Raw genomic sequence first — 8,536 nt, forward strand, 5'->3', positions numbered from 1 at the left:
AAGCCTAAGACCGCCTTTCTCATTTGATCGCCAGGTACTCTTACCCCAGTACATAGCACCTCTGTCTGTAAATTTTTATTACTTGATTCACTTAAAGAGAAGAAAGATGTAAAAAAAAAAATTAAAAGCAAGCTAGAGGGGATCCCTGGGTGGCTTAGCGATTTAGCACCTGTCTTTGGTCCAGGGCGTGATCCTGGAGTTCTGGGATCAAGTCCCACATCAGGCTCTCTGCATGGAGCCTACTTCTCCCTCTGCCTGTGTCTCTGCCTCTCTCTCTCTCTCTCTCTCTCTCTCTCTCTCTCTGTCTCTCATGAATACATGAATAAAATCTTAAAAAAAAAATAAAAGCAAGCTAGAGCCCATGACTAGAGACTGCCTGAATATTTGGCATGGGTGTGGCCTGGGTTTTGGAATTTTTGAAACTCCTCCAACTGATCCAAATGCACAGCCTGTATGGGGAACTAGAATATACAGCAATATATTTTTAACCATTAGCATAAAAGGAGGACGATATCTTTCCTCTACTGAATTTTCCGATGAGAAGAGATGGGAAACCAGAAAGTAAAATTGTGAGGTCAGATTGTTCCTTTTCATTCTGGTCACAAGCCCTGTATCTGCCATAAATTGTAGCTATGTGCTTCCTTTAAAGACTATTTTCGCTTAGACAAAACAGAGCCAGGTTAGGGCAGGGCCAGGATCACTTGGTAAAAATAAAAATTCAACACCACTGAATTCTTAGGAACACATAACAGATTCCTCTTTACCTGTATGTAACATTAAGTTGAAAAGATTTCTGGTGAATATTTTTACATATAGCTAGGTATATGTATTTTTACACAGGCAGAAACAAATCATGAGATTAAACTGGTAAAATGTTATATATATTTATCCCTTATTGAAAATTTACAGCAGGCAATAATTAAAGTTTTGATTGTCAAGTTAAAAAATTAATATTAAATTTCCCAAGATAATTTGACAATTAAACCCTTTTTACAGGAGCATTAATTTATATTGTGAGAAGTCAGTATGCTATGGAAAAAAGATTGTTCAAAGCACACAAAAGTGATACAGAAAAATCACTCAGGTGCCAACGCTATAATTAATACTAATAATCACATTGCATTTGGTTACAAACTTCTAAGTAATGACAAAATTTTGCCTGGGAATTTCTTGGGTTCATGGATAACAAAATGAATTCTAGATATTTGCAGGATTTGTTTCAGTGTAATATGGAAATCATTAAAAGAAGCAGAAATCACACTTGACTGGGAGTTCAATGGGATGGTCTTCGGTTATAAGAGACTGAAAAGCTGGGTTTATATCTCAGATAAAAGATTACAGACCTTGTGTGATTTTTTTTTCTAATCCTTGCTGTTGTATTCACTGATTATCTGTTATTATTAGTGTGGCCACTGGACCAAAAAATGTATTTAACATTTTTTCCATTCAGCTTAAATGAATGTTTCCTATTGTTAACATTTCAGTTCATAATATAGCATACTTTTGCTATGAATTTTATAGGTCTAGAATCAAAGTCATTGAATACCATTCTGTTAAAACTCCTCAGTGACAGAAATTAGTAACATTAAAACCATTGAGATTGAATATTGAAATTTAATGAGGAACATATGGTGTCAATTCTTAGCTTAAACATTGTTTAATAAACCCTTCAAACTATTGAATTCGTCTATAAATTCCTTCCAAATTTTAGCAACACCTTTCCAAATACAGTTCTAAATTACTTTTCCAGCGTCATTACTGATACATACATTCACTTCCTTCTCAGAAAGCCTACTTTGTACCTCAGAAAGCCCTTTGTACCTTTTTTGCTGGCTTTTATCAACTTCTGGCTTATTCTGTAATTGGAAGTAAAGAATATAAACTCCCAGAGGACAGATGCTAACTTTTGGTTCTCCATTTTGCCTAGCACATTGACCTTGGAAACAACAGTGCTAAGTATAGCTTTTAAATTTAATTGAAGTAATTATGACCTAAATATGTGGAAAATTTCTCTAACCATTGGTAATAATGAATCACAAAAAGCCTATATTTGTGACTTGGTCTTTAATTTTATCTTCCTCCAATATGATCATCAGTCTAGATATATTTTCACCTGCGTAAGGACATGCTTCAACCCAAGGATCCACAGGAAGTATGCTTCATGACCTTACCCCAAACAGTGTTTATGTTTGTGAATAGACATAATGATTTTTCAGAGATTTTGATATGTCCAATGTTTTCTTCTTTCAGCAAAATATTAACTAGAGAAAAACAGATACTGGGTGTCACTGTCTAAAGGAAGAGACAACTTGACAACTCTATGTGACATGCCACACAACATAATTGGCTTAAAATTTTTATCTTAAATGAAATCTGATTACTTAAATAGTAAAGCTGTAGCAACACTACTGATCTAATAGCATATGTTTCAGTTCCAAGGAAATATGAAGCATACCCAAATTAATTTCAAGAATCTAAGGAATATTGCATATGATACTCCCTTGCTTCAGGTTATGATGTGAATTTATATTAGTTTGCACGTTAACCACATACACGAAAAAATCAGAGATTGAGCTGCACCAGCTTAGTTTATCTTGATATTCTGAAAAAGTGCTTATTTTTTCACTAATTTTAAATTATATATTCTTTAAAATTTTCCCAAACATTAATTTGCTTAATATTGCTATGTGACTTTAAGAACTCTTTTTTAGGATCCCTGGGTGGCTCAGCGGTTTGGCGCCTGCCTTTGGCCCAGGGCGCGATCCTGGAGACCCAGGATCGAATCCCACGTCGGGCTCCCGGTGCATGGAGCCTGCTTCTCCCTCTGCCTGTGTCTCTGCCTCTCTCTCTCTCTGTGGCTATCATAAATAAATACAAATTAAAAAAAAACAAAACTTTTTTAATATGTATAAAATGACTTCATATTTATTTAAGCATATCTATTTTATAATTCTAGCTTACTTTTTGTGTTATAATAGTTAAAATAGGCAATTTCAAGAAAGAAAATATAATAGTGCCACTTTACAGTACCTAATAATAAATACAAATACAACAAATAGTTTTATTTGATGAACATTGATATCACAAATGGATTAGCAAGATATTGTAAGTGGGGACATTTTGTTTATAATTTGTAACCAAAAAATGTTTTGTTCACACAAAGAAAATTTTGGTAGTGTAACGGGATACTATTAAACATTATCAGGAAAAAGTAGTGTAAACTGGGACCTTTCACTCTAATTGTAAACTCTAATTCTTAAGGTGTTACAGGGTGATAGGAAGTAGAGTAATTCTAGCAAGCCTCTCAAATTCTCTAGTTTATGGTCATAGAAATACTCTGTCTTTAATTTAATAACTAATAACATATAACTGAAGAAAATATAATCTTTGGTTTAAGGCAACAGTAGAAAATATCAAAAGAAACCAAGAGAAAATTATGTATTAATTTTCTGCTGTATGATGAAAAATAAATATGGCACTGTTAACAAGGTTTCTTTATTTTCTAAGATCATATAGTACTTTTAAGCAAAAGTTAATTATGACTGCAGGATAACCCAAGGCAATATACTTCTTGTGATCAGAGTAAATATCCAGTGCACACAAAGTAATTTAAAATGCAAATACTATTATCATTAAATACTAGTTATGCATCAGTAGAAAGGGCATTAATGGGAGTTGTTTAGAAACTGAATAAAATGACTTCTCTTTTAGGACACATCTTCTATTTACAAAGTATTTTTCTTAAAGAAGTTCAAACATCTAAGACCTGACAAAAATCTTTACCTATTATCGTTTGGGTGAAAGTGTGTATTAATGTCTCTCATTTTATGGAGTAAGAAAATTAGTCCCAGCTTAAGGTCTTTGACTGAATCAACAAATCCTGCAGTATAACAGAGCAACCTCCAGGCTATTCTCCATTGGGTACCCATGTGTTTGTACATCCTACTGAGACATAAGTTTAAATTCTGCCCATAAAGCAGATCTCAGATAGGTTCTAGTCTTGCTATTTTAATAGACACATAAATAGCTGTACAATGAGACATTGGCCCTTTCCTTTGTGTAATTCACCAAGAATAAAAGAAGGATCTTTGTGGGCTTGGTGTATAGCCACCGAGAGAGGACCTTATCAGGCATTGTAAACTATTGTTGAAAATAGAGATTCATTTTCTGGTAATGGCAGAGTAACTTGTATCTGACTAACCTTTTTATGGACATCCCACAGGTAGCAATGATAAGTTCTAGATAAAGTATTAAGATCAGTTATTTGGAGACACCAGAAAGTGACCACAGAAATCAATATGATTGACCAAAGAAAATGTATTGACAAATATTTCAGCTTATAGGGGTTCTACCCTATACTTTAACTGAATGACCAAATTCATTACTGATTTATGCAACTCAAGAATAGAATTCAGGGCTAACAAAGTATTAGTGTGTGTGTGTGTGTGTGTGTGTGTGTGTGTGTGTGTGTAAACATGGCAAAGAGGGAGACACAGAGAAAGTAACCCCAAAATCTTCATATAAACTGTGAATTGAATTGTGCACACATGGAGAAGAGAGCAAGGCCAACAGAAATCAAAAAGCTGAAAATCCAAAAACAGGCAAACAAAAACTAAGCAGAGATTTTAACTGCTTCCCAAAGCAGATGAAATAGTTTGGAATTTGAGTACAAACGTATTAACTGCCTGCTAGAATAAAAACCAGCATTCCTAAAAGGAAGAAAACAAAATCCAGAGTCTCTATAATGTATTAACCACCAATTCAGCATATGATAAAATGTTCTAGGCATGTAAATAAGTAGACAAAAGTGACCTGAGTCTTGAGAAATATATAGTTGAGGGAAATAGACCCCAACAGGAAACAAATGTTGGAATTAGAAGAAAAGTTCTCTGTGGCTTCTAAAAATATGTTTGGAATATGAAAAACATATATCAAAATAATGGCACATAAGGGGAATTTCAACAAAGTACTGAAAACTAAAAAAATCCCAGTCTGAAAATTACAATATCTGGAATTAAAAATTCACTAGATAGACAACAGGTTGAAAAGATTAGTGAAATTCAGCAAATTTTTAGGTTATATAATTTCTATTGAAGGAAACTCAAGAAAAGCAAAGAGAGAAAGACAGATAATGTAATGATCTCACTCATATGTCAAATCTTAAAAAAAAAAAAAAATCCTGAGCTCCTAGAAAAAAGATTTCTATACTCCCTGCTCCAGAGGCAGGGAGTATAGGTTAGGGGAAATGGATGGAGGTAGTCAAAAGTTAAAAGCTTCCACTTATTAGACAAGTTCTGGGAATGCAATAAACAGCATGGTGACTATAATTAACAACACTGTTTAATTGTTTGAAATTTGCTAAGAGAGTGGATCTTAAAAGTTCTTAGCACAAAGAAAAAGACTGTAATAATTTGAGGTGATGGTAAATTTATTGTTCTGATCATTTTGCAATTATACATATATGAAAACAATATTTTGTACAACTTAAACTTTTTTTAAATAAAATCTTTATTTTTTTTAAAGATTCTACTTATTTATTCATGACAGACACAGAGAGAGAGAGAGAGAGAGAGAGAGAGAGAGAGAGAGAGGCAGAGACACAGGTAGAGGGAGAAGCAGGCTCCCTGCAGGGAGCCGGATACAGGACTCCATTCCAGGTCTCCAGGATCACACCCCGGCTGAAGATGGCGCTAAACCACTAGGCCACCCTACACCTTAAACTTTAAAGTATCATATATCAATTATATCTCAACAAACCTGAAAAAAATTAAAATCACTAATAAAAAAAGGGAGATAAAATATTTTAAAAGACATAGAGCTTCAATTGCCTATATTTGAAATTCCAGAAGGAGAAGAGAAGGAATATGGCAAAAAATATTTTCTGAAGACATATTTGTCAAAATTTCTCAAACATAAACAAAGTGGAGATAAATGGAAAGGAAGATAAATGGAGACAAAACTACACCTAGATATATTCTAGTAAAAATGCTAAAAATCAAAGATAAAGAAAATGTCCCAAAAGCACCAAGGTGAAAAAAAATACTTCTGGGAAATCAACAGAAAAAACATGCAGGACAGAATTCAATGGATCAGTATCTTTACATACTGAAAAAAACATTAGCCAGAGATTCTATACCCAGTGAAATTATCCCACAAAATAAAGGCAAATAATAACTTCTGGATGTAAATGAAAAATGAAAGAATTTACTGCTTCATATAGTACAAGAAATGCTAAAAGTTAGTTCTATTTAGACTGAAGGGATATGACACAAGATGAAATTCTGAACTATAGGAAGGAATGGAGAACACCAAAAATGGTAAGTATGTGGGTTAATAAAAAAGACTATATTTTTTTCTTCTCTTAATTATTGTACTACACAAGACCATATAAGCAGAAATCATAACACTGGTTTATAACATACTTAAATATAACATATATGATAACTATTGGACAAAAGAGAAGGGTAAATGGTACTATAGTTGAATGACCTTATTTTTTATGTGAAATGATGGAATTTAAAATCCAAGTGTCAAGTTAAGCGGTGGTATTGTAAGGACGATAACAACTAAACAACCAGTAAAAAATAATGCAAAATGGTGTGGCTTAAAAGATAACACAGGGTGCCTGGCTGGCTCGGTGGGTAGAATGTGCAACACTTGGTCTCAGGATTGTGAGTCTGAGCTCCACATTAAGTGAATAAAATCTTAATTTAAAAAAGAAAGATAATACATCAATTTAAAATGAAAAAAATATTTCAATTAACTCAAAAGGCAGTAAGAATGGAAGGACAGAGGGAAAAAAAACAACAGATAGGAAAATAACTAATTGGTAGATTTAAAAAGATTTTATGTATTTATTTGAGAGAGAGAGAGAGAGAGAGAACGAACAAGCAGGGAAGAGGGGCAGGGTGAAGAGGGAGAAGCAGACTCCTATCAGTCTGGGAAACCAAAGAGGGGCTCAGGAATCCCAGGACCTTGAGATCATGACCTGAGCCAAAGGCAGATACTTCACCATCTGAGCCATAAAGGGGCCCCTAATTGGTAGATTTAGACCAAATATTTCTTTTTTAAAATGATTTTTTATTTTTTTGTTCATGAGAGATAGAGAGAGAGAGAGAGAGAGAGAGAGGCAGAGACATAGGCAAAGGGACATAGGCTCCCTGTGGGGAGCCTGATACGGGACTCAATCCCAGGACTCTGGGATCATGACCCGAGCCGAAGGCAGATGCTCAACCGCTGAGCCACCCAGGCGTCCCTAGACCAGATATTTCAATAGTCCATAAGTATACATGGACTAAAAATCACCATTACAAGGCAGAGTGTCAAATGATTTTTTTTTAAAAAAACAAGATTCAGCTGTATAATTTTTAAAAGATATTCATTTCAAATATAAGGTCACAGCTTGAATAGAAAAGATATAGTATGCAAACAGCAAGCATAGGAAAACTGAAGAGCCTGTTAACATAAAAAATATTATTTTAAGTTAAGAAATAATATGACATAAAAAGATAACAATACAATAATTTGTTACCATAATAATCATAAATATGGAAATAACTAAGTATTTTGCTACAAGATACATGAAAAAATTGATATATAAACCCATATGCATGGTTTAAGTACTCTTATTTCAGTAATTTGTAGAATGAGATGATAAATCAATAAATATATAGAATATCTTAGTCACATTTATTAATCACCTTGAGCTAAGTGAAATTTCTCAAATATAAACCAAACACAGAATACACGTCATTTCTGATGCAGATTAAATGTTCACTGATTTAGACCATATGATGGACCACAACAAAAATCACAACAAATTTCCAAAGATTATATGTTTGCATAAAATGTTATCCTCCTGCAATGAAATTCAGAAGGAAAGCAATAATGAACATTACCCCCCTATTGAATAGATCATTTGCAATTATCTTCTCCCATATAGAAGGTTTACTTGTCATTTTGTTGATGGTTTCCTTCACCACGCAAAAGCTTTTTATCTTGATGTAGTCTCAGTAGTTTAATTTTGTTTTTTGTTTCCCTTGCCTGAAAAGATCTATCTAGGAAAGTATTTCTACAGCCAATGTTAGAGAAATCACCACCTATTTACTTTTAGGAGGTTTTTTTGATTGATGGGAATCAAACAGGTGCAGCCATTGTGGAAAACAGTATGGAGAGTCCTTAAAAAATTAAAAATAGAATTACCATATGCTTCACTAATTCCACTACTGGGTATTTACTTAAGAAAAGCATAGATACTAATTTGAAAAGATTTATTCACCCCTTTTTTTACCATAGCATTATTTACAATAGCTGAAATATGGAAGCAACCCAAATATATATGCCAAGTCTTCTCTCAATATACATATATATAGGTAGGTATTTATATCTTCTCTCTATATATATCTATATCCTCTCTCTGTCTATGTATATCTATATCTGTATATTTATATAATGGAATATTACTCAGCCATAACAAAGAATGAGATCTTGCATTTGCAACAACATGGATGGACCTGAAGGGTATAATGCAAAGTAA

The sequence above is a fragment of the Nyctereutes procyonoides genome, unplaced genomic scaffold (assembly GCF_905146905.1).
Source record: "Nyctereutes procyonoides isolate TBG_1078 unplaced genomic scaffold, NYPRO_anot_genome, whole genome shotgun sequence".
Classification (NCBI taxonomy): domain Eukaryota; kingdom Metazoa; phylum Chordata; class Mammalia; order Carnivora; family Canidae; genus Nyctereutes; species Nyctereutes procyonoides.